Genomic DNA, 23,222 nt, shown 5'->3' with positions numbered 1-23,222 from the left:
TACTGGTAAGTGACCTTGCGGAGGGTATATAAGGAGCCCCCGGTTGTTTAAATTTTCATTCTTCCTGGAGCCTCCGAGGTGGACGGATCTCTTCGTTTTAGGTTTCTGGAAGGGGGACCCCCCACCATGGTAACCGGTACTGGCCGCCGGTAGGCGGTGGTCAGTACTGGCGACCATTCTCTCGATCCTTTCTTTGGTTTTTAATTGTTTCTTTGTGTAATTTATTTTATTTGTTCTCTGATTTTACTTTGTACTTGTTTTTCCATGTTTATTTTTTTGTCATTCTTGCCTTTATTTCCTTTGTTACTGCATGACTGTATTTAATCACTAACCAACTTCATTTCTATTTTCTATCATTTTTCTATCATGCCTTGACTTTAGGTTTCTCTTAGGTAGGCACACGGGAGAACGAAGAACGAAGAACGAAGAACGAAGAACGAAGAACGAAGAACGAAGAACGAAGAACGAAGAACGAAGAATGAAGAGGACACTATCGTCGCAACCGCCGTGGGATCTTTAGTTAAGCTTGGAATAAGTTAATTTTAAGGCCACCGTGTACAAATATCTGTTATCTGTCAAGCAATTATTCAATCTTTAGCTTATTTTTGCTCGCTTCCTCGTTCCTCAGCCCGGTCACCTCTGCTTGTTGCATAAGCAAGTGACCGGCCGTGTAGCTGGTCCGAACGGTCTATCGCCATTTCTTCTGGTGAGTCCGCTTTGAGAGAGAACATGCTGCGAACACAGGGGCAGGTATTTTTGCCGGTCCCTGCGGAAGCCCTTGTTCCATAAGACCCTCTCTTCGTCATCCTCCGTGAGTCAGGTCCACGCTCTGCGTGGCTCCTGGCTGCGGAGTTGGGAGAAACGGGGCACTCCTCCAGAGGAGTGGACGGCGTCGCGCATTTCCTCGAGAATTGGGCCCACTGAGGGGAAACGGGATAGACCTAGTAGGACCGACTCCACGGTACGCGTCGCGTCTTTCCCAATTTTGCCTAATTTTTCCATAATGTAATTGCTTGGCAGAACTAAACGAGGAGATCGAAGGAACATTGATTCCTTCCATCTCTTTGGTTTAGTAACTTCGTTTGTACTGCGTGTCGAGGGAGATCGATGGAACTTTGATTCCATCTATCTCTCTCCGGGTCTCCGCTCGCAGCAACCTCCACGTGGTGAGACCTGGTAATCGGTATTACTCGCGACGAACAATAATTATTCGTCGTGAGTAGTACCGAGCTAATCGGCTGCGAGTTTAGAATAGTAATTTTTACGGTACAGTAGAGTACTTTACGGTACAGTACTTTCCACAAGTAGAGTACTTTAAAGAACAACATTTTTGTAATGAGTATGCAAGTGCGAATATGTTAATGGATCGAAGAAAAGCGATTGCATTTCCGATGAATTGATGTATTGAAATAAAATCAATTTCACTGACAACAGAAACTTTATTTTTGTCCCTTATTTGTTTCCATTTCTTTAACCCGATCCTATCAAACTGCTAAAACTACTTAAAACTATATGTCCTCGACTATCATGTTCTCCTGATACAAAGAAAATCGGGATTCATGATTCAGAAATTCGTTCGAAACTCCAACAAAATTTCGATTCGCGGAAATTCTTGGAATTTGACGTCAATTCTAAGAATCCGCGAAATCGTGCCACTTCCTCGTATATCGTATACTGACACCAAGAGTCCCAAAATCAAACATTTTCTGAAATTTATGCCTGAATTTCAATCTTTGGTATCAGGAAAATACCAAAAATTTCGATTCTTCAAGTATTAATCAAATGTTAAATTGATATATTATATTTCCATTCGTTGAAGCATCACGTGTTAATTGAGGAAATTAACTTTTCATCCTTTGTGATAGTGTGTTTATCGAAAATTTTCCAGCGTGTAAATTGGTAAAAGTTATGTTGTCGATGTCTCTTTGTGCAATCGAATGTTTATTGTGCCAGAATAAATATTGTATAATAAGAATACACAGGGAAGGGGTGTATGATATACTTAAATGTTCAGAAAGGTAGCAATGAAAGATGTTTAATTGATGGTTAATTGACAGTTAAACTATGTTAAACTAACAGTTAAAACTATGTCAATTTCATTTAATTCTACTTTAATGATCTATTGAAGATCAGATACGTATATTAGAAGATGGAATTTGTTTTCGTATAGAAAAAGGTAGAGAGGAAAAATTGTACGATATTTTTTTGTTAAGAAAATAGGAGAAAAAGAGAGGAAAACTAATGTATTAATGTGTGGTATGTATGCACGAGCAGAATAGGTAGGGACGAAGTATGAAAAGGTTATGCATACGTTGCTGTGTACCTGACAATACATAGTTGGTAATACTTAATAATTGGATAAAATGGAAATAGAATAAAAATATTCAAAAACAATAATTAATCCCACTCCCCGACGGGGAATCGAACCCCGGTCTTCCGCGTGACAAGCGGAGATACTGACCACTATACTATCGAGGATCTCTTAAATTTCTTTTCTTTGGAATAAAATTTCAATTCAACTAATGATAAATAAGTATTTTCTTTATATTCTAGTGTAATATATATTTACACATTCCTATAACAATTGTCCCATTCAATCGAACAAACATCGAGATTAAATACGTTTTATTCGTCATCCCTTATTTGAATAAAATTGTGCTTGTCCTTGTATGTACAGGGTGTCTATTTTATCTCGATACGAATCAAAAGAGTGTTCATACAGATATTGTTCGATATGGATGGGACTGAAAAAATTATTCATACAATGTCCCTTTTATGTACCAATTTTTTTAAAAACATATTTTTTATATCTTCGGTCCCTCGTGAGATATTTCACCGTAACGAGATAAAACAGACACCCTGGCGGAATATCTCACGAGTAACCGATACTATCAAAAAAATGTTCTCACGAGTATTATTCGATACGCAAAGAGTGGAAAAATTATTCATGCAATAACGTTCCCCTTCTTTACCAATATCTTTTTACGAACACACTTTCGATATATTCAGTTCTTCGTGAAATATGCCGTATCGCGATGAAATAAACGTTATGTACTGTAGGCCGTTAAAAAGATGGCACAAACTGCTGATTGGCTGTAGCATAATAACTCAACCTACAGAAACACATGTAAAAAGATGTCACACTTGCATTTCTCTAATTGAACGATGATACGGTCAACGACTGTACTGTCCATCTGTAAGAAGAACGCCAACGAGTTAGTACAGCGCCATTCCGGTTAATTAAAAATAAATTTTTACCAATTTTTAAAACTAATTTATTTAATTTTTAAAATACCACCATCGCTATTGACCTCTGTCGATCTTTGTCATCGTCGACTAGTAGCAACAATGTTTGCAACGAACTTTAGTGAACCAAAACATGTATGTAAACACTCGTTAGCCATCTTCTCACAAACGGACAGTAGCTACGAATATGCCATCCTCTCTACTGACCACAGTGCGCATTAGATGCTCAAAGAGCGAGAGAGACACAAGTGTGACGTATAACTGTTCCAAGAGCGAACAAGGGAGAAACAAGCGCGATATGTAATTGTTCCAAGAGCGAACGAGGGAGAAACAACTGCAATATGTAACTGTACCAAAAACAAGCGAGAGGGAAACAAGTGTGAAGTACGCGCGTGGAAAATGAAAATATTCGCGGCTGATCTACATAATTTTTCGTGGAAAAACTGTTCCGCGAATCGGCCACTCGTTACACCTAACCGACGAGCGACAGTACGGGCGGAGTGGGGGTAACGGGGGCGGAGCGCCCACTCTAATTTTCGCGAATCGAATCGCATCGGCATTCAACGTGTCCCCGTGCGTAATATAAATACTTCCTCGATCGGAACCGACAAGAATCGTATTGCCGTTCATTTGGCATTCGCGATACGTTCGTACCATTGGCGTCGTGCGCGGCGTAGTTAATTGCGCGAATTTATCACGTGGTGGGGGGACTCGGTGCGCGGTAGGAGGAGAACGACAGACAGCGAGTCAGGGAAGCGGGTGGGGGTTGGCGGAGAGGCGGAGGGGGCGGAGAAGCGGTGGAAAGGAGGCGGGGAGGGGATTGCTCCACGTACGATTACGCCTGTTTGATATGCCGCGACACTCAAAACTCGTACATCACACTTAATCGCTGAATATGGAACAGTCAGCCCCGACAGCCGCATCCAGCATGCATATTTAGACTGCAATTATGGCCCTTAGCTATTGTCGGCACGCACGCCGCTGCAAATTCCCTATTGAGCCGTGCTACCCTTTTTTTCTCTCCCCCCCCCCCCACTATTCTACTCTTCGTCCGATTCCTCTCCGTCGAATATTGCAGTCTCGTTCCAACAAAAGCCGATGCACTCCGATCTGTCTCGTAAAATCGCGGTCTTCTCGATTTCTACTGTACGATTTCGGAAAGAATGCAATATAAGGTACTGAGAGGAGATACAAAGAATACCGTTGAGCGATACACGCCGCGCAAGAGATTAAATTGCCGTCTCCGGTAATTCTATCGGACGTTGGCGCTGATACGAAGACCGAATACACGTAGTGGAGTAAACTTTTTCGAAAATTTCTATCTCGAGGTATTTTTTGTATTTTTGGTAATTCTTTGTCAAAGAGTTTTAGATACGGATAAATTTTGAGTAGATTTTTATGTGGTAGAATATATTGAAGATTACCATGCATGGGACAGTGGAGATTTAATAAATATGAAATAAGAACAAACTGACTATAAAATAATGTAAATCGTGAAAAGAAATTACTATTTGCTTGTTCTCTATATTGTAGACAAAATATAAAGTATATTCGTTTTGGAATTTTACAGAAAAGTGAATATTTTTCAATTCTCTTTCGATAGTGTTCGAACTAATTTTTAAACACTTTTAACCCTTTATGCTCAAACGGTGAATCTCAATTACCATACAATTGAGCCCAACAGCTCGCATCAAATAGTTTCATGGAAAATTTGTGTACGTAACTTCGGTTTAAAAAAATTTCATCGATTTAATTCCTCGTCATGGAAGAATCTTCGATTGCAAAAGATTGACATACCACGGGATCTGGTATGTCATATATATTTGCATACTTGCGCCCCAGAAACTGAAACGAAACACGCGATACAAAAACGTACCATAGAAGAACATACGAAACAACCCGCGGTAACTTAGCTGTCCCGTGTTTGTTCGTTTCTTCCGTTTCAATTAAACAAACAACGTTGTTACAGCTTCGTAGCCGGTCGTTCCGTGCGCTTAATCGTCGCGTCTGCTCGTCGCGAATCCATCATCGGGACAGACGCAATAAGCGAAAAGTAACCGTGGCTCCGAGATTCGGTGATGGCAAGGGGGAGGGAAAAAAAAAGAAAAAAATAAAGAAAAGAGAAAAAAAAGGAACCGAGAACGTTGGAACTGGATCGAACGCGGAGCAGAAACGTCGTCGACGAGGTTTCAACGAGGAGGCAGGGAAGAAGGTCTCGTCTCCGTGTCACCGCACCCAATAACACGCGGGTAATCACGATTTAATGGCTCAATAACGTCTGTCGCATCGGCCTGCCACGGACCCACGAAACAATTTATCGGTCCCGCCAGTCAATAAATTCAGCTTTTGAGTTGTATACGGGCCTGCGCGGAGGCCGCGAGCGGCGCGCTTAAATCTCAAAGCGGACGACAACGAATCCGGAGCGACGAATCCGAAAATGACGCGTATAAATTACGCGAAAGATAAATATCCGCATGGGCGCGTTCCACCGACCAACCGGGGTCCATCCTTCTTCGGGTACGGCCGCTGCGAATTAATGCGTTCGATGGAATACCATTTGGGGGGCTGAGTGACGGAACCGACGAGTCTCCGCGTCGTATTCTCCTGGTTGAACCGGGGAACCATGATTCTGATTAGGCTCCTGAGTCAAATAAAGCGATCGACTGTATCTTCCAAGAAGTATCGAACGATTATACAAAACGATCGTACCTGTGTTTGGAGAAGTATGGAACGAATTTGGGAGGTATCCTCTTTTTCGTTTTCTGTGGCTAAAGCTACTTGCTGCGCGAGTAAGATGATTCGTATTCTTTGTTTTCACAATTAAGATGATATCAAGCATTGAATGGAAAGGGGTTATTCATTTGTTGTATGTAATTGAGTGATCTACCAAAAAAGTAGATCTTGAGTAACGGAAGTGACAAGTCTTTGAGTCTTCTCAGTGTTGAATTATTCCGGTTAACTTGGGTTGTTACGATTCTGATTAGGCTCCTGAGTGAAATGAAACGTTTCTCTGTGTTTAAAAAAAAATATAGGATCTATATAGTAGGTAACTTCTTTTTGTTCCTTTTTTGTAGCTCTTGTTACAGTGGTATTATATGCAAGTATGATGATTTTTTTTTAATTAATTCGTTATCATCCATCGGGCAGGACGAGATTGTTTACTTGTTGAATATAAGTAAGAATACCCAAACTTTGAAAGTGGTCTTCTATTTTTCTTTTTTAATTTAACGCTTTAAAATTTCTCAAAAACGTTAGGTACTTATTTCGAACCATTTTCATTTATTATTATATAATAGAACGGGAAAAGATTACTTATTAAATATAGTTAACACGTTCACAGTCCCCTGGTCTATATTATAAAACATACTGGATTTTCAAGTTCAATAAATGTTGCCCGTACAATCAACCCGAGAATTTTTTTAAAATATAGTCATCGTAAAAATAATAATGCGTGTCGTTCGGAAACGAAGGTACAATATTTATTGCTACAAAAATCGGTAAAACTTTCGGCAGATTGAAATTGTTTCGTTTAAAATTTATTTGCGTACGATTTATCGACTTCGAAATAGGATTTCGAGACGCACGACATTAGCCACGGTCGATATCGAGAATTAGGTATCTAGATAAAACTTTCTGCACATTGAAATTGTTTCGTTTAAAATTTATTTGCATACGATGTTATTGGCTTCGAAATAGCATTTCGAGACGCACAACATTAGCCACGGTCGAGCTCGAGGGTTCTTTTCCAAGAAATAAACAGTCGAAGCATGACGGTTTCAATACGGGACAATCGGTCACACCAAGGTTCTTCGCGGTAAATTTTCATCAGTCGTCGAGGCACCGAGCCACGGGACCCAAACAAGCATGGATTTGTTGCTCCCTACCCTGGTAAACATCGCGCTAAGAACGCGAGGGAATAGAGGTTATATTCGACCTGCGTATCGAAAGTACACTTCATTCGAAAACCAAAGTTCGACCGAGAACGATCTATCGAGATTCGTGAACCAATTCAAACTTACTTCCTCCAGACCTCGTTGAAAGATTCATTTCTTCAACACGTTAAACGCCACGTCACTTATCTGTACTTTAGGATGTCCTCGATATATGTTCGAACGTTAGGGTAAAAAGTTGTAACATTCGATAATTTGTCGATATACTTGCTATTGTATAATATTACCAACGAGAGTAATTCTATTTAACAATTTAGAGATATTAGAGTTCGTATCTTGTAAGACCTTTAAAGAATCGTTAAGTTCACGCGTTAATGTATCATTGCTTATATCGTGTACGTCGTGATCGTTGATTTGGATCTCGATGAAAGTAAGTATATTTTGGTAAATGAATAAAAGTCGAGGTCGAAAAGAAGCAAGGTTTCGAGGAATGCGTGCGTGCGTCGAATTGGTTAAGTGGGGGCTGCGGGTGTCCGTGTGTTCGTGTGTGTCGAGGGTGAGAGTCCTTAAGGAAGGCCAGTTCGCGGTGAGAAAGGTTCAGTTTGTCTCGGTGCGTTTTAGAGAGTGCCAGTTTCGTTTCGGAGCGACTCGAGGAATTGAGAAAACATCGATCGAATTTAAAAGGTAACATTACTTTATATTATTCAATCGCCACAGTTGTTACATTCGATGCATATTTCAATGGAACAATACAGTCCCATTCATATAGAACAATGGAACACGAAACGAAATATTTCCAAAAAACGAAGTACATTTCGCGTGTAATTTGAATTCCTTTCTCCACAATTACGAACATTCGCTATGTATAATCGATCTTATCGGAACGTTTGAGTTTAGGTTGCAATCGAAATAATATTCAAATTTGTTAAAAGTTTGAAATTAATTGCGAGTTTCTTGGAAAATGTTTCTCATCGGACTGTACGATCACGTTGAGAGTCACTGGGCTAACCTTGTAGTAAAACGAGCCCGTTATCGTAGTAGTACTCGCTTCGATGAATGACCAGTGTCTCTCATCGCAATAGTACCGACTCACGGTAATATTACCGGCACCGTACTATATAGCACTACTATATATCGCGATAATGTGTCTCCGTGTGTTACGTTATTTTTTCGTCGAATTTCTCGATTTTCAAGATCGACAATATTGTGAAAAAATTAACGACCGTTTACTTACGAAATATGGACTTGCGTCAATTTATATAAAAATTCTTTTTAAAAGACATAATCTGTTCATAAGTGTCCTCGGTAGTATAGTGGTAAGTATCTCCGCCTGTCACGCGGAAGACCGGGGTTCGATTCCCCGCCGGGGAGGATTTTTATTATTTTTCAAATTTGTTTTTACGATTAAATTTCATTTTCTTCCCTTACAATTATATCCGCTCGAATTTATTTCCTTCCTACTTGATATATTTATATATCCTAACCTTTATTAGGATAACCTTTATTATTCTTTTGATAGCACCAAATAATATACTTGATGATATAATTTTGTCACTTTCGGGAAATTTTCGACAAACTCGTCACCACGCACGAAGAAAAATTTAGTTTCTCAACGAGGATGCAACAATTCGTTGAATTGAAATATTATGTATACATTTAATAAAGCAATTTATGTGTGCGTTATTTCCCTGTTATCTGCACTAAAACTGCCCGGTTATTTGTAACATTCGTGCTCCAAAATGTCCATCTGTGTAAAGGTTCACTCGTAGCTTTTGTTTTTTTTCTCATTTTTATTCATCATAAAATATACTTCGTAGTACAAATAATTTTCATTCGCACAAATGATAAAATACAACATAAAATTTATTAATTCAATATTAAGATTACAAAGACTATTTTTTTCTTTTTATGTTCCTTCGTGTTTGGTTAAAATAAAAATGATATTAACGATACATTTAAAATAATCGTAAGCAACACCGTTACCATTCTCAGCAATTTCCAATTTTGTAATTGTTCCAGACAAAAAATTCAATATCTTTTTACGTCTATATTGGCCGCAAATAATGGTCGATTTCGATTCGTATTAACCGTTAAATTAGATTAATAGACAGGTGACGTAATTCGAGCATAAAGTTCCAGTCAAATTACGCGCTTAGGACTATATAAAGCGTAAACTGTGATTTGCAGATATTTCGTGCGTTATGTCTATATCGTGCACCACTTTACGACAGTAATACCGTACTAAGTGAACACCGAAGTCGTTCGTTAAATCCAAGGCGAATATAAACTGGCATCGTAATGGCAGTAGTTTCTCGATCGAGAGAGACAAAGGAAAAAGGTCATTGGTGGTAAAGTCATTAACAGCTGTCGCCAGTTTCGATATGACCGGCTGGAAAAAGCAATTCCACGCTTCTATTCTTCGTTAGGTTCGCTTCGACTTTATTATAGAGACTCGTAAAAATTGCCAATGACACGTTTATTGGTTCGTTAAAGCAGCTGGTAATCGATACAACGGAGGTCATTGGCATTGCCAACGGAAATAGATTATTACCTGACAATCGACAGTTGGAGCGCGCATATCTATTTCCAATTCGATCGCTTTGATCTCGAACACGATACGATTTAATCGAGAGGAACGCTAATGCGTTTGTAAACGTATAAAAAATATAGGGGTGACCATTTACATTTCTCTGAGCGTGTACGGCAATCTAAGTCGTACAAATTGACAAACGATACACGTTCGTTCGAAGCGATCGAAACTGAAATACTGTAATTAAATCGGTGTCTGGTGTTGGTACGTTAATTTACGGGAAAATTTAGAAACAAATTCGTTGCTCGTCGTAGCTGTCGAAGAAGCAGCTGGTGTAACGTACGTCTTTTTTCATTTTGAAAATTAAATAAAAATCATTGTTTTTGACATTGAGAAGTTTATAGTTAACGTTTTAACGTATGACCTTCTTTTAGACATCTATTCGATTATTGTAAAATTTTGTAGAGAATTGTGGAATACTTTCGAGTTGGATGCAGTTACTAAAGGTTTTCTATTTGATTTAAAAGAATATTTTATTTGCGATTGATATCCAGGATTATTTTTAATTTAGACTGTGTGCAACCACAGATAATGCAATCATAATTTTTAACTTTCGTTCGAGCTAATGTTTATTTGCACAAATTTGCACGTATGCGTTCCCTTGTCTCTCGAACAGAGAGACTGGTATTATTCACAATAAGAGAACTAACCTTGAACGGACAATTGAGTCTGATTCAATTATGAAAGGAAACACAGAGTAAATCAGATTTCGCGACCGAGATTCCATGACCAAGGCAAACAATAAATAATTCTTCGAGAACGAAAAGCATAAATTTTAGTTTTTACATTCTCACTATTCTTATAGTTTACTTATCAACACTCACATTCTTGCTTACTCAATTAATACTAATTTGTTATTACTCACTAACGAGTGAAACTAGTAAACTATATTCTTACTTCATTAACATTAATTTATTTGTATTCATGTTCTTACTTTCTTTAGTAGTATTAGTTTATTACAATCTACATTTTCATTTACTTGATTAGTATTAGTTTATTAGAATTCACATTCTTACTTTATTAATATTACTTTATCACAATTCACATTCTCACTTTATTAATATTACTTTACCACAATTCACATTCTCACTTTATCAATATTACTTTATCACAATTCACATTTTCACTTTATCAATATTACTTTACCACAATTCACGTTCTTACTTTATCAATATTACCTTATCACAATTCACATTCTTACTTTATTAATATTAGTTTATCAGTGTTCACATACTTACTCCGTTACCAATTTTGATCGAATTAATTTATTTATATTAACCCAGAAACATTTGTCTCTCCCTATATTCTAAAAATAATTTTCATTCAAACGAAGAATTACGGTCCGACCAATTTTCGAGTACTCAATGGAATAATCACCGAACAGTGGCGCCGTGTTTCAAACAAAAGGGTTACCACGCGATTGAAGGGAATCCATATTCATCTGTCCAGCTCCGATAAAACTGTCACATCTAGCTTGTTCCGGTGGACACGCGGCGAAAGCAGCTTGATCCATCTAGCCACGTTACAAAGTCGAGCCCGTTGACGATTGATAAGTTAGCCGGATTGAAATTATTGACGAATGATTACGCGCGAACATCCACGGTATCAGATTCAGCAATGCGATCGTTCCCTGCTATGAAACGCGAGGGACGATCATGCGGCTTCATACGGTTGTGCAACCGGCTGGCTTCGAAACGATGTAAATTTACGGCCTGCACTTGTTTATTTAGGACACTCGCGAACCGCATCATCGGCAAATGTTTAATATTCAATTGCGCGATGATCGACGATAGATATCGACTGAATCAACCGCTGGAGGTAATTTGCTGATTAGTCGCGAAAATTGAACCACGGCCCGTGAAAGCGATACAAATTTTTAGATTTAATTATCGATTTTACGAATCTTTCGGATTTTCCGGATTCTCACCGACGAGAAATATCGTAAAATTCTCGAAGAAGGTGCACGATCGTCGAAGATGAAAATTTTACCATATAAATTTCTTCTTTCGTTTCTCTTCGTCTTGAATCGAAAAATTACCAGTGTTTTATTTCGAGACAAGGAAATAAAGCTCTCGCTTTAGAACAGAAAGCAACCATTTTTTTTTTAATTTTTCATTCCTAAACTACTTTGCAATAATTTAAATAAGAATTTTGTTTCGATCGGTGAGAATTTATATTTATATAAAAATTCTTTGCCAAGTCAACGTTTCAGGTATACCTGTAGTGCTTCGAAAATTTGTAGCATAAATATTTCATTACTCGAAGCTGGTCTAAATTTTCTTAATAAGTATTAATAACTACTAACATACTTATATACTTCTTACCGACACTTTACGACAATTTCCCTTTTTTTAAAGTCCATAACTATTTAAAATTACTTATCTAACCTTAATACACCATTTGTAAGACAAACTACCACACTCTCTCTCTTGTATCTCAGTACTCTACACAAACTGCAAACTTCGACTACATGTATAATTTCGACGCAATAGCAATCAAACTCGTGATATTATTTCTAACGTTAACGTTTCGAGACCGTAGTTTTGGCGCCTCGGAATTTGTCTATATTTTCAAGGAAAAATTTGACACGAATATAAGACGCCTTTAGCACCGAGTTTACCTAGCTTTCGACTCGCTGAACTTAATTTACACAGACGCGTGCAGAAAATTCGATGTTCCACGTACAACTTCCCAATATTTGCTCGTACTATTCGTGCGACCATCTTGGAGAGCGAAGACTGTTCTCGTTTTGCTTCGAATCGTGTTCTGCTTGCTCTAACGGGAAATTAACTCGGACTGCTTCGCGGCTACGGCGCGTAGTGCAATTCGTTTGGTGTAATTTATGGTCCGACAGTACCGAGGAGGGACTCGTTCGGCCGACTGTCACATGATTTTTCGATGGTAATTGCTCGACAGAGGCGTAAATTTTGACGAACTTTAAACTGACTCTGAGCTCCTTCGATATTCGAGTCCGATCGAGCATTTTTAACGTTAGTGTTGCGTGTAACGTAGACGTTGACATTGATCAGCTACTATTGAAAGATATTCTTCGTAACGTCTCGGGAATTTTTGAAGTCTCTACTGGAACTCTGCGTAATTTCTAAACGGTTTTGGAAATTATATTCGTCGATGTAATAAATTGTGATTAATTTTCAGACGCACACCAGCTGTTTTCAATTATCGTTTCCACTCGTACGGTTCGAGTCCTAATAGTTTTCCGATTATCGAAATATAGTGGGGAATATATTTCTCGAAAAATTATGGAATTGTTAATTTTATAATGTTATAATTTTATAGTGTTTAAATTTGAAGAGAAGTAGAATTTCGATCTTTTCATCAAATATTACACTCTGGTAATTTGGTTCAATTTTGTGTTTTGTAAACGGAGAATATATTTCTTGGAATTTTAATATCGCGAAAAATTCGAGTTCCAATATGAATAACTCGATCGTTCGAGTAATTATTCGAATAATTGCAGTGAATCTATTATTCGTGTAATTAGATAATAAAATCGATTCAGGTAATTTCAACGACTGGAGAAATTTGTACGAACATTTCGAGTAGCTCTCAAAAAAATTCAATATTCGTTATTTTCGTTCCGACGGATCGATCGTTTAAAACATTAGTTCAACCTCGTGTATATGAATTTTTGTACATAAATACGTTTATACGTATTTTATTTTCAACGGATTATTAACCTGCAGCTTGGAGAGCGCTCCCCGGTGACCTTGAGCGGCCAATATCTTCCACCTGCACTCAAACCGCTCAACTACCCAACGAAAAACTCGTTCCTGGTTGCTTTTCGCTAAAAATGCTCGAACGTCGATGATCGAGGGCTGAAAATGAATTCGTCACGGCGTTACCCGTTGCAAATGTGGCGTACGAACGTTCAATTAACACGTTTTACGATATCGTCGACCGATAAACTAATTTCGAGTACACGGAGGTGTCCGCGACCCCTGCGCGTGTTTAATTCGCGCGGTAACAAGTTTCGAGGTGGAAAAGTGAGAAGGACAGGGGGAGAGATATCGGCCTTAGGCAAAGAACACGCGTCCCGGGATAAATTATTGTCTTAGCAATATCGTGGCAGCCGTTTCGCCATGGGTAATGGTGAGTTATGCGTCGTTTATGTCCCGTAAAGCTCCGTAGAAACGCACGGAGGCATTTGTCGCGTTGCGATACCGGCATGCGGCGGCCCGTTTCATTTGCCGCCGATAAAACTGCCCTTAGGCTCGCCAACCATTATCGTGATCACCGTTTTCAGTAATTTACACCGAGGTGTCACGGTGCGTCCACGTTCGTGCAAAAAATGGCGAACTCTCTCTCTCTCTCTCTCTCTCTTCCTAGAGACGGGGAGGCATCGCGGTCGGCCCAAGTGGCTATCGAACGAGTAATTAATTCGTTAGGAGCTTTCGATTAATCTCGCGCCGCTGAGAATTTCGAAGAGGAGCCAGGCGGGAAAGCAGAACGGTGCTTGAACGCGAACGTCGATGGATGAATAGAAAACTGGGATCTAGAAGCGTATAATAATCTATTGACAGTTGTACTAGAAGATTTACAATAGTTGTACTACAGCTCACGTACTAGTAGCGGGGTGAAGTAACAAATAAGGGTACTGTAAACTTTTAGCGATATATTGTTGAGCGAAGTGGTAATTTTATCAATGTATTCTTAAACGAAGTAGCTTGATAACGACTTGGTAAGTACTTGGGAATATTCTAGACTGGAAAATGGAAGAAAATTATTCCTTGTGTTTTTTTTTTTTTTATTTTTATTATATTAGGAAGGAGGTTAGGAAGAAATTGCAAGGTTTGAAATAGAGAAATATTTCTCGAGAAGATAATTAATCTCGGTCATTTTTGAAAATATGAATATATGAAAATAAAAAGTGATTTCAGATGGGAAATCAGAGCGGAAGAAAGTATTATTTATATAATGGAACAGCAAATGGTTGGCAATCGAGTTTAATTAATTATCGAATGAAATGAAATAAATACAACTGGTTTTTAGGTAACTTAATGCGGAGAATACGAAATTAAAAAGAAACAATATATCTAAACTCTTTATCCAAAGCTGTAAATGCCTCGAAACAAGGTAGTGCATCTTCGTCACTACTATCACTGGTTTCATCTTGACTATTCACTTCTTGATCATTATTTAAAACACCGGCGATGTTACGATATACCGTTACACGTACTATCTCAACTTCGTACTAAATCATGGTGAATAGATTCCTACAGAAGGGAATAAACACTTCCTATATTTCCATAGAGTGCTATAACGAGAAACATACCGTTTGCATAATCAAATTTTCACACAACAATCTGTTCACTTAACAGAGTATTCACATAATAGAAAGTTCACATAATAGACTATTCGCACAACGGTATGTTCACACAATAGACTATTCACTTAACAGAATGTTCACATAATAGACTGTTCACAGAGAAAACTGATCACTTAACGAAATATTCACATAACAGACTGTTCATGCAGTAGACCACATGCACATAACAAAATATTCACATAATGGTTAGTTCACATAACAAAATATTCACATAATGGTTAGTTCACATAACAAAATATTCACATAATGGTTAGTTCACATAACAAAATATTCACACAATAGATGGTTCACACGACAGAATACTAACGCAATAGACTGTTGAAGCACTAAATTCGTTTACACAATACAAATTTTATACGACGGGTGTTCGTGAAACAACGGTTCAACTGTATCGGAAAGCATTCGTTCGTAATCTCAAAAATTCAACCTCAACGTCCCCTTGAATCCTCCGATTCGAATTCTTTGACTTCTTCTAGAAGACGAATCTCATTTCTGCGATCGGGTCAAGACGTCACAACGACGGGGTCGTTCCCCGTTGAATTTTACGCAAGCCATAGGCGTAGGCGTATTCCATTGGGCATCGAAAAGCGACGCCAGGGGACGCGGACGACGACACTGCTCGCGAGGAATCGACGAGCGATGATTTACGACGCGCGTGAATTTCGGCCCGCGTGCCTCCACGTACTCGCGCGCGTCTTCGTCTCGGATCGTCGGCCATTTCGGTTGTTCGCATACCGCGGACCCCTCGAAGTATGTAGATTTATCTGCGCGTCGATGCTTTAACGCAGACCTGCTCCGAGACGAATCGATCGTTGCCCACGAGATCCGATAAGAAGATCGCCGCAGTATCGCGAAGCTCGCTCGCGTCTCGACGTGCTCGTAGCACGCTTCCTCGGGAATTTCGCTTTGATCGGTGAACGAGGTACCATCGTTGTTTTACGGCTACGTTTCTCTCTTTTTTTTTTTTTTTTAAATATTTCATCGGTCGAGAAACGAAGATCTTACGAATACGAGGGCACGGGTTCAGGTTTCGAGATCATTGTTTCGAATGTGTATTAACCCTTCGACGAGTAGGCTTTATTTTGAGAGTGTGTATACATATTTTTTACATATTGGTGCGGGTTTAGGTTTCGAGATCATTGTTTCGAATATGTATCAACTCTTTGAGGAGTGAGCTTTATTTTGACAGTGTACGTAAATTTTCGTTACATATTTACCTTTGATTATACGTTTCGATAGTGGTATCGGTGAATAATATCGCGTGTATAAGAAATAAATACTTAATAATCATTATACGTAACGAGAAAATATATAAAAATATATATAATATAATACATATAAAATCGTGTACAAAATCGCAAAGTAATTTTTTCCTCGGTGGACTCAATTTAGAAACATTTTACAAGCACTGTTTCGCGCGTGTGAAAAATATTTTATTTCAGGACAAAATAGAGAACAAATTCATCGTTGCAATCGTTTAGTTTGGGCTGTACATATATCGTCATACGCTATCCGACACGATTTAATCCGATCGTACTCGTCAAAGGGTTAACCCTCTACTGTCGAGATACCATATTTGGAACACAAAGCTCGAGATTGAGCGAGACTTTTCAATTTTTCATTTATTTATACGTAGCTGGAACAGATTTTTGACAAGTTTTTTCCGGTTTTATTTTAGTCACACATTTTCTTGGATAAATGTCACAGAATTAAAGGAACCGGAATAAAAAAATTTTAAATTCATCGACACGCGTTCCTTTCAACGATAAAAATTACAAGTTTCGTTAATTTCGATTCAAAGTAAGAAATTGGTACTGTTCGTCCGCGAGAAGAAGGCTAACGAGTATTTACATCCGGTCTCTAGTTCGCAATCTACCAGCTCTATCTTCTCTCCATCACACGCATCGTCGCTATTGGTCCTTTTCGATCTTCTAGGGACAACGCGTGCGATGGTAACGAAGAGTTAGTAGACTGTAAACGTGAGTGGGGATATAAATACTCGTTAGCCTTCTTCCGGCGGACGGACAGTACCAATTTCTTTTACTTTTAATCGAAATTAACGAAACTTGCTATCCTATCGTTGAAAAGAATGTATGTCGATGAATATTTAATTTTTTATTATATATGAGAAGTTTATAATTAAACATAAACGATAAAATACAGATCCATAAATTATATATTAAAGCGTGCAGCACATAAAAGCCAATAATATAATTACGAATGATTATCTAGTACACGTTGCTATATCTAATGTTCCTTGAACTTCGTTACCAATAATTCGAGGAATATTGGTATTATTTATTCTTGTTTTCGTAAATGTAATTTAATCGGCAGAAAGCATAAGGCACGTTTGTTTGTTAGAACGATCGAAGGAAAAAATTATTGCATTATAAGTTATAACAAGTTACAACTTGTAACCAAGTGTTTTAGACTCTATCGCAAATTTATTAACGTTCATTGTGTAAGATGATGAAGCTATATAGTAAATTACATTTTTATCGTATGTGGGTCGTATTTAACCCAAACCTTTTCAAAATACAATTTACTCTACCGTACAAGAATAATAAAATTGTACACGTTCTTACGTATAAAATAAAGAAAACGTACCGCGTTTTACTCGACACTGTTAACGTAGAGCATTTATTAACAAACAGGATTTTCCGTATCGAATAATGAATTTTAGTTCGTTGCCCGTTTTCAACGAACGCGATAAATTTACACTACCGAAGAACGTTTTAGCACAAAGTACGCGTACTTAACGCTATTTCGCTCCATTCCGATGAAATTAATGTTGATATCAATTAAGAGAGTTTAGAAGATATTCACGAAACTTGGAAAGCTCACGAATTATTATCCCGTTGAACGCACACCCGCAAATAATCCTTCGCTTTATGTTCAAAAAATACGATAATTAACGACCCGCGGATTTCGCATAATTATTGGAATAATCTGGAAATTGTTGGAATAATTATGGAAATAATAATTGTGGGCGAGACTGGGCCGCTGTGAAATTCAAACGAAATCAATGGAGCAAATTTAATTCACGGATTCTCGAGTAATTGAACGGTTGACAAACGCCCCGGTTACGATTTGGTTTAATTGAAATTTAAATTTCGTTTCCATACATTTCATGAGTCGTTAAAGTAACCATCGTCGAGTTTTTCAACCCTGACCAATTATTATTTCGTTTGTGCGAGCATAAAGACCGTACTTTGCACGGTCTTTTTCCTCGCAAATTTATACAATCGCAGTATACTTTGCTTTCGCGATTACATTTTAATACACGTCTGCGGTAATTTCAATACGCTTTGGCTCACATTCTGTTTATTGCGATGAGAAATAATTCCATCGTTGGAGAAATTTTTCTCGCTGTTGGTTCGTTTTTTCTTAATTTCGGGTAACCGTAGATTCGAAGCTCCGCTCGGAAACATAAATCCGTAACTTAAATTGGTCGAGTACGTGTTATCGAACGATTATCGAACTCGTGAAATTTATAATATAAAATACTATTTTCAATGTTTGTCGATCGAGTGGAAATTAATTGAACGCACATTGGCGGAGAAATAATTGCTGGTATTATTGTTAAGAAATTTCGCGGAAAATTGTACGTTCAAATATTCTCTTGCGCTCCATTATTATGATTCTTTATGCATATCGATGGATCTCAGGAAATCAGGGTCTCAGTGTTGATTAATTCATCATTACCTCAACCACGATTTCTACCTACAATATTTCATTCCATACTTTACAATACAATACTCATCTTAGAATAAAAGAAGGTCTTGTTTACTAGGCAGGCAAGTTAATAGTCAGTCTCGTCGCTGGTGCTTTCCAGAAATATTTCTCTTCCCCCCCCCCCTCTCTCTTTCTTTTCATGTTTGAAAAATCGGGTTCCTCCTGTTTCACGTTCGATCGACGAGCGTTCCTTTCGCGCGCTCGTGACGCTCGATTCTACTTTCGACGGTGACACGCAAGTTAATAGTCAGTCTCGTCGCTGGTGCTTTCCAGAAATATTTCTCTTCCCCCCCCCCTCTCTTTCTTTTCATGTTTGAAAAATCGGGTTCCTCCTGTTTCACGTTCGATCGACGAGCGTTCCTTTCGCGCGCTCGTGACGCTCGATTCTACTTTCGACGGTGACACGCAAGTTAATAGTCAGTCTCGTCGCTGGTGCTTTCCAGAAATATTTCTCTCTCCCTCTCTCTCTCTCTTTCTTCCCATGTTTAAAAAATCGGGTTCCTCCTGTTTCGCGTTCGATCGACGAGCGTTCCTTTCGCGCGCTCGTGACGCTCGATTTTACTTTCGACGGTGACACGCAAGTTAATAGTCAGTCTCGTCGCTGGTGCTTTCCAGAAATATTTCTCTCTCCCTCTCTCTCTCTCTCTCTTTCTTTTCATGTTTGAAAAATCGGGTCCCTCCTGTTTCGCGTTGGATCGACGAGCGTTCCTTTCGCGCGCTCGTGACGCTCGATTTTACTTTCGACGGTGACACGCTGCCGCGATAAATAACGTAATTTGGCAAAAGCTCCGTTTGTCCGTGTCACACTAACGAGCCCCCGTCCACGGTGGGCCGCGTATCACGGCAGCGTAGCAATTTCAAAATCCTGATTTGGTGCCATCGGCCGGGGTTTACCTTTGATTATCGCGTCCGATCTCGCGGCCAACAACAAGCCGACACCGCAAACGCCATGAATCGCGTTCAACGTCGAAACGATTTCGATTCGCCACGCCACCAGCAGCGTTTACATTTCATTCCGGGAACCACTCGCGCGAGTGCTTCCACAGGCCACTTCCGTCGTTGAATCTTTCATTGAACGACACGCGAGGAGGTTTACATTTTCCACGTCCGTGTGCGCGTGCGCGTGCGCGAGCACGACCGTGTCGCCACTGTCCGCGGCTGGAGCGTGTAATTGAGTTGTAAATTCGTTACCCCGACGAAACGTTTGAAATTTTCAATATTGCCGCGAACAGTAAACCACGGCCCGTGCGTCACCGAGGGACGCTTTCGGACGATCCTGGTTTTCTTCGATTTGATCAAATCGAAGGGGGTTATGGGGTTCTATAATGGCAAAGTATCGATACATCTTCTTGGACGATGTTTACCGGAAATATGGGAGTTTTCATTTATTTTTGAGAATATTGTAACGTATTATAATATGGAGAATATTGAGAATATTATAGTAGTGTAATATTTGTGCTATTAATTGTAGGATATTCGGTAGGTAAAATATTAGAATTATTATCCGAGCGATTACGCACAATAAATTATGTCATTATCGATCGAGCATCAGTATATATAATATCATTTGAAAATTTTATATTTCACTATACTATCAATTTTAAAATACTTTTAGCGAAACGAAATAAAATTTGTTGCTTGCGTCGGTCGTAAAAGAAACGCACTGTGTTCCTTACCTACGGTTATTGTTAATTTCGAGGAAGAAGTAAACATTTTATCGCTCGTATTTGGTCGTTTTTAACGATTCGTTATCGAAGAATGTACAGAGAACGAATATCACCTGGGAAAATTACATTTTCGATGTGCCCATGAAAAAAATGGCGTGTGAATCAACGAAACACTGTGTATAGTAATGTCACAATCGGAGCAGCCATTGCGGAACACCGTTTGAAAGTTTTCTACTCCAGCGAGTCTTTTCAGGGCATCGAATCCTTACGACGCGGCCCTTCGTCTTCCCTTTCGCTTTCTCTTGGTCGCTACTTCGGCTTCGAAGACCTTTCCGTTTACGAGAACCCTTACCGGTTCCGTGGTAGTAAAGTGAGTCATGATCGTGAATCATCGGGATGGCTCCGTGTTCATCGCGACCCGCGTTGACCGCGAAATATGAGGAGGAACGCTTTTTCTGGCGCGGGAGGTACGTTTATTTAAACACAATACTCGATCGTGGTAAACAAACATTCAACGCGACGCAAAAAAACCCAATATTCCTGCACGGAGGATCGACGATCGAAATTGAACCAATTTCCGACTCATCTTTCATTTTTTCGAAATAAATCGACGTTGAAAACTCCTTGGGACGAAAAACCGTCTGCTTTCCAAAAAAAAAATCACGTTCGACGAGGCAACGTGTACAAAAACGAGACATTTTTACCAGATTTTTGCATTTTTTTCACCGAGCTCCGAATAGGCTATTTCTCTCTCCCCTACTGGATCCATTCTATATATATATTGCGGTGAGTTCTACCCTGAGGTGTTCTTTTTTTTTTTCGAAAAATAGTTTCTGAAAAAAACAATGTCGAATTTCGCAAAATTCTGTATAATTTCGTAGCTATTTCGGGCCTTCGTTTTCACGTAACCCGCCAAAACTTTAAATCCTGCGAAACGAAACGTTAAACTCGCGATCTAAATACACCCATCGAGGCGTTAAAACGTCTGGTTCTAATTATCGGATTTTTATTATCCAGAGGGGAGCGAGAAGGCTGGCCTAGATTGTCTCTGTTTCTTTCATCCGTGTCCCCCGTGGCGTACCCACCGAAAGAGTTCCCTCGTGGCGTCTAATGACCGATCCGTGGTCCCCTCTGGCCACCGTGGCCGATCGCGCGTGAAATATTGTCGCCAATAAAGGCCCCCGTTATTATTTATGGCGGTCGGACGAATCCGCGGGACACAAGCTGCGCGACACCGCGGCTAATGTCGCTCTCTGTGTCGCGCGACAGAATTAAAATGGCCGCGTGGGGCGTGCATAATCGTTTTTTCTCGTGCAGGTGATCCACCCCGACCCCCCGAATCCGGAGTTTATTTTACATTAGCGGGCCACGATACGCTCCAATGTGAAACCGTAACCCGAGACCAGTTTCTGTCGCGGGAACCGGATCCCCGAACTGTTCTAGGAAAACCGCGCTCACGATATTTCGATTCCACGAATTTTGTCCCCGATATCAACGTTACGAAACGGTGGCCGGAAGTTGCGTCGCCCGACGCCGATGGGATTTCTCTAATTGGCCTGGAATAATTAGCGATTTCAATTCTATGGGCACGGTTAGGTTTACTGTTTGGGTCTCGTATCGTTTAGATGGGTACTTGTAGAGGTTCGGGGAATTGGATGTAATTGTAGAATTACGATGGGTAGTGTTTGCAATTGGGGAATTACGTATGGGAAGTGTTTGGAATTGTGGAATTACGTATGGGAAGTGTTTGCAATTGTGGAATTACGTATGGGAAGTGTTTGTAATTGTGGATACAATGGGAAGTGTTTGCAATTGTGGAATTACGTTGGGAAGTGTTTGTAATTGTGGAATTACGTTGGGAAGTGTTTGTAATTGTGGACTTACAATGGGAAGTGTTTGCAATTGTGGAATTACGTTGGGAAGTGTTTGTAATTGTGGACTTACAATAGGAAGTGTTTGCAATTGTAGAATTACGTTGGGAAATGTTTGTAATTGTGAAATTACATAGAGTTGGGGAGAATTGTTTGTGATTATAAATTTTTTCAAAAAAATTGAAAATAAATCGTCTGATATTTATCAGGAGGAATTCGAAAATGGATAGAAATTCGATACAATCACTACTGCATTATGTTCACCAATGCAAATATATAGAACACCAGAATATTAGAAACAGATATTTTTTAAAATCGTGATAGCCCTTAATGTGTTACAAACAAACGGATGATATTACACAGGTGGTGACAATTTGTAAATTATACAAATTGTAAAATTTAATAAATATCCTCGATTCTAAAAAATTAATTACACATATGCTCAGCTTTTTTTTAATATACGAGTCATGTTCAGCCTACCACCGTAATATCGAGAAATTACTCGGTTCAATAATCCTTCTTTTTTTTTATTTTTATAATTTGGTCTTTTTCAATACGTCAGAGCGGCACTGTTTCCATACGTTTTCTATATTACGCGCACTAATTACGATCGCAAGCGGAAACACAGAATTAGGATAGACTTCAGAGAAACGCCCCCCCCCCCCCCTCCTTTCCCAAACCTTCGATCGTAAAACTCGTAAAAACGAGCAGCGCGTCCGCCATAAAATGGCTCCTTCGCAGAAACGAGCAATATTCTTATCGAGATGAATATGTCGAACAACGAATAAAAAGTATACAAAATAAACGTGTGAGCACACGGTGCACTTTTGCAAATAGAAAAAATCTTTCATTTCTCGTGTAGACGGAAGCAATCGA

General features: G+C 39.2%; 2 non-coding genes across 2 annotated transcripts; one reads left to right on the top strand and one right to left on the bottom strand.

The window, feature by feature from the left end:
- Window positions 1-2,406: 2,406 nt before the first annotated feature.
- On the bottom strand, window positions 2,407-2,478 carry Trnad-guc (transfer RNA aspartic acid (anticodon GUC)). The gene has a single exon. It is a non-coding gene; the product is annotated as a tRNA-Asp (tRNA).
- A 5,957-nt stretch (window positions 2,479-8,435) lies between these two features.
- On the top strand, window positions 8,436-8,507 carry Trnad-guc (transfer RNA aspartic acid (anticodon GUC)). Its single transcript has one exon. It is a non-coding gene; the product is annotated as a tRNA-Asp (tRNA).
- The last annotated feature ends 14,715 nt before the right edge of the window (window positions 8,508-23,222 follow it).

This window comes from Ptiloglossa arizonensis, chromosome 8 (assembly GCF_051014685.1).
Source record: "Ptiloglossa arizonensis isolate GNS036 chromosome 8, iyPtiAriz1_principal, whole genome shotgun sequence".
NCBI lineage: Eukaryota > Metazoa > Arthropoda > Insecta > Hymenoptera > Colletidae > Ptiloglossa > Ptiloglossa arizonensis.
This window is presented reverse-complemented; position numbering and strand designations above follow the sequence as displayed.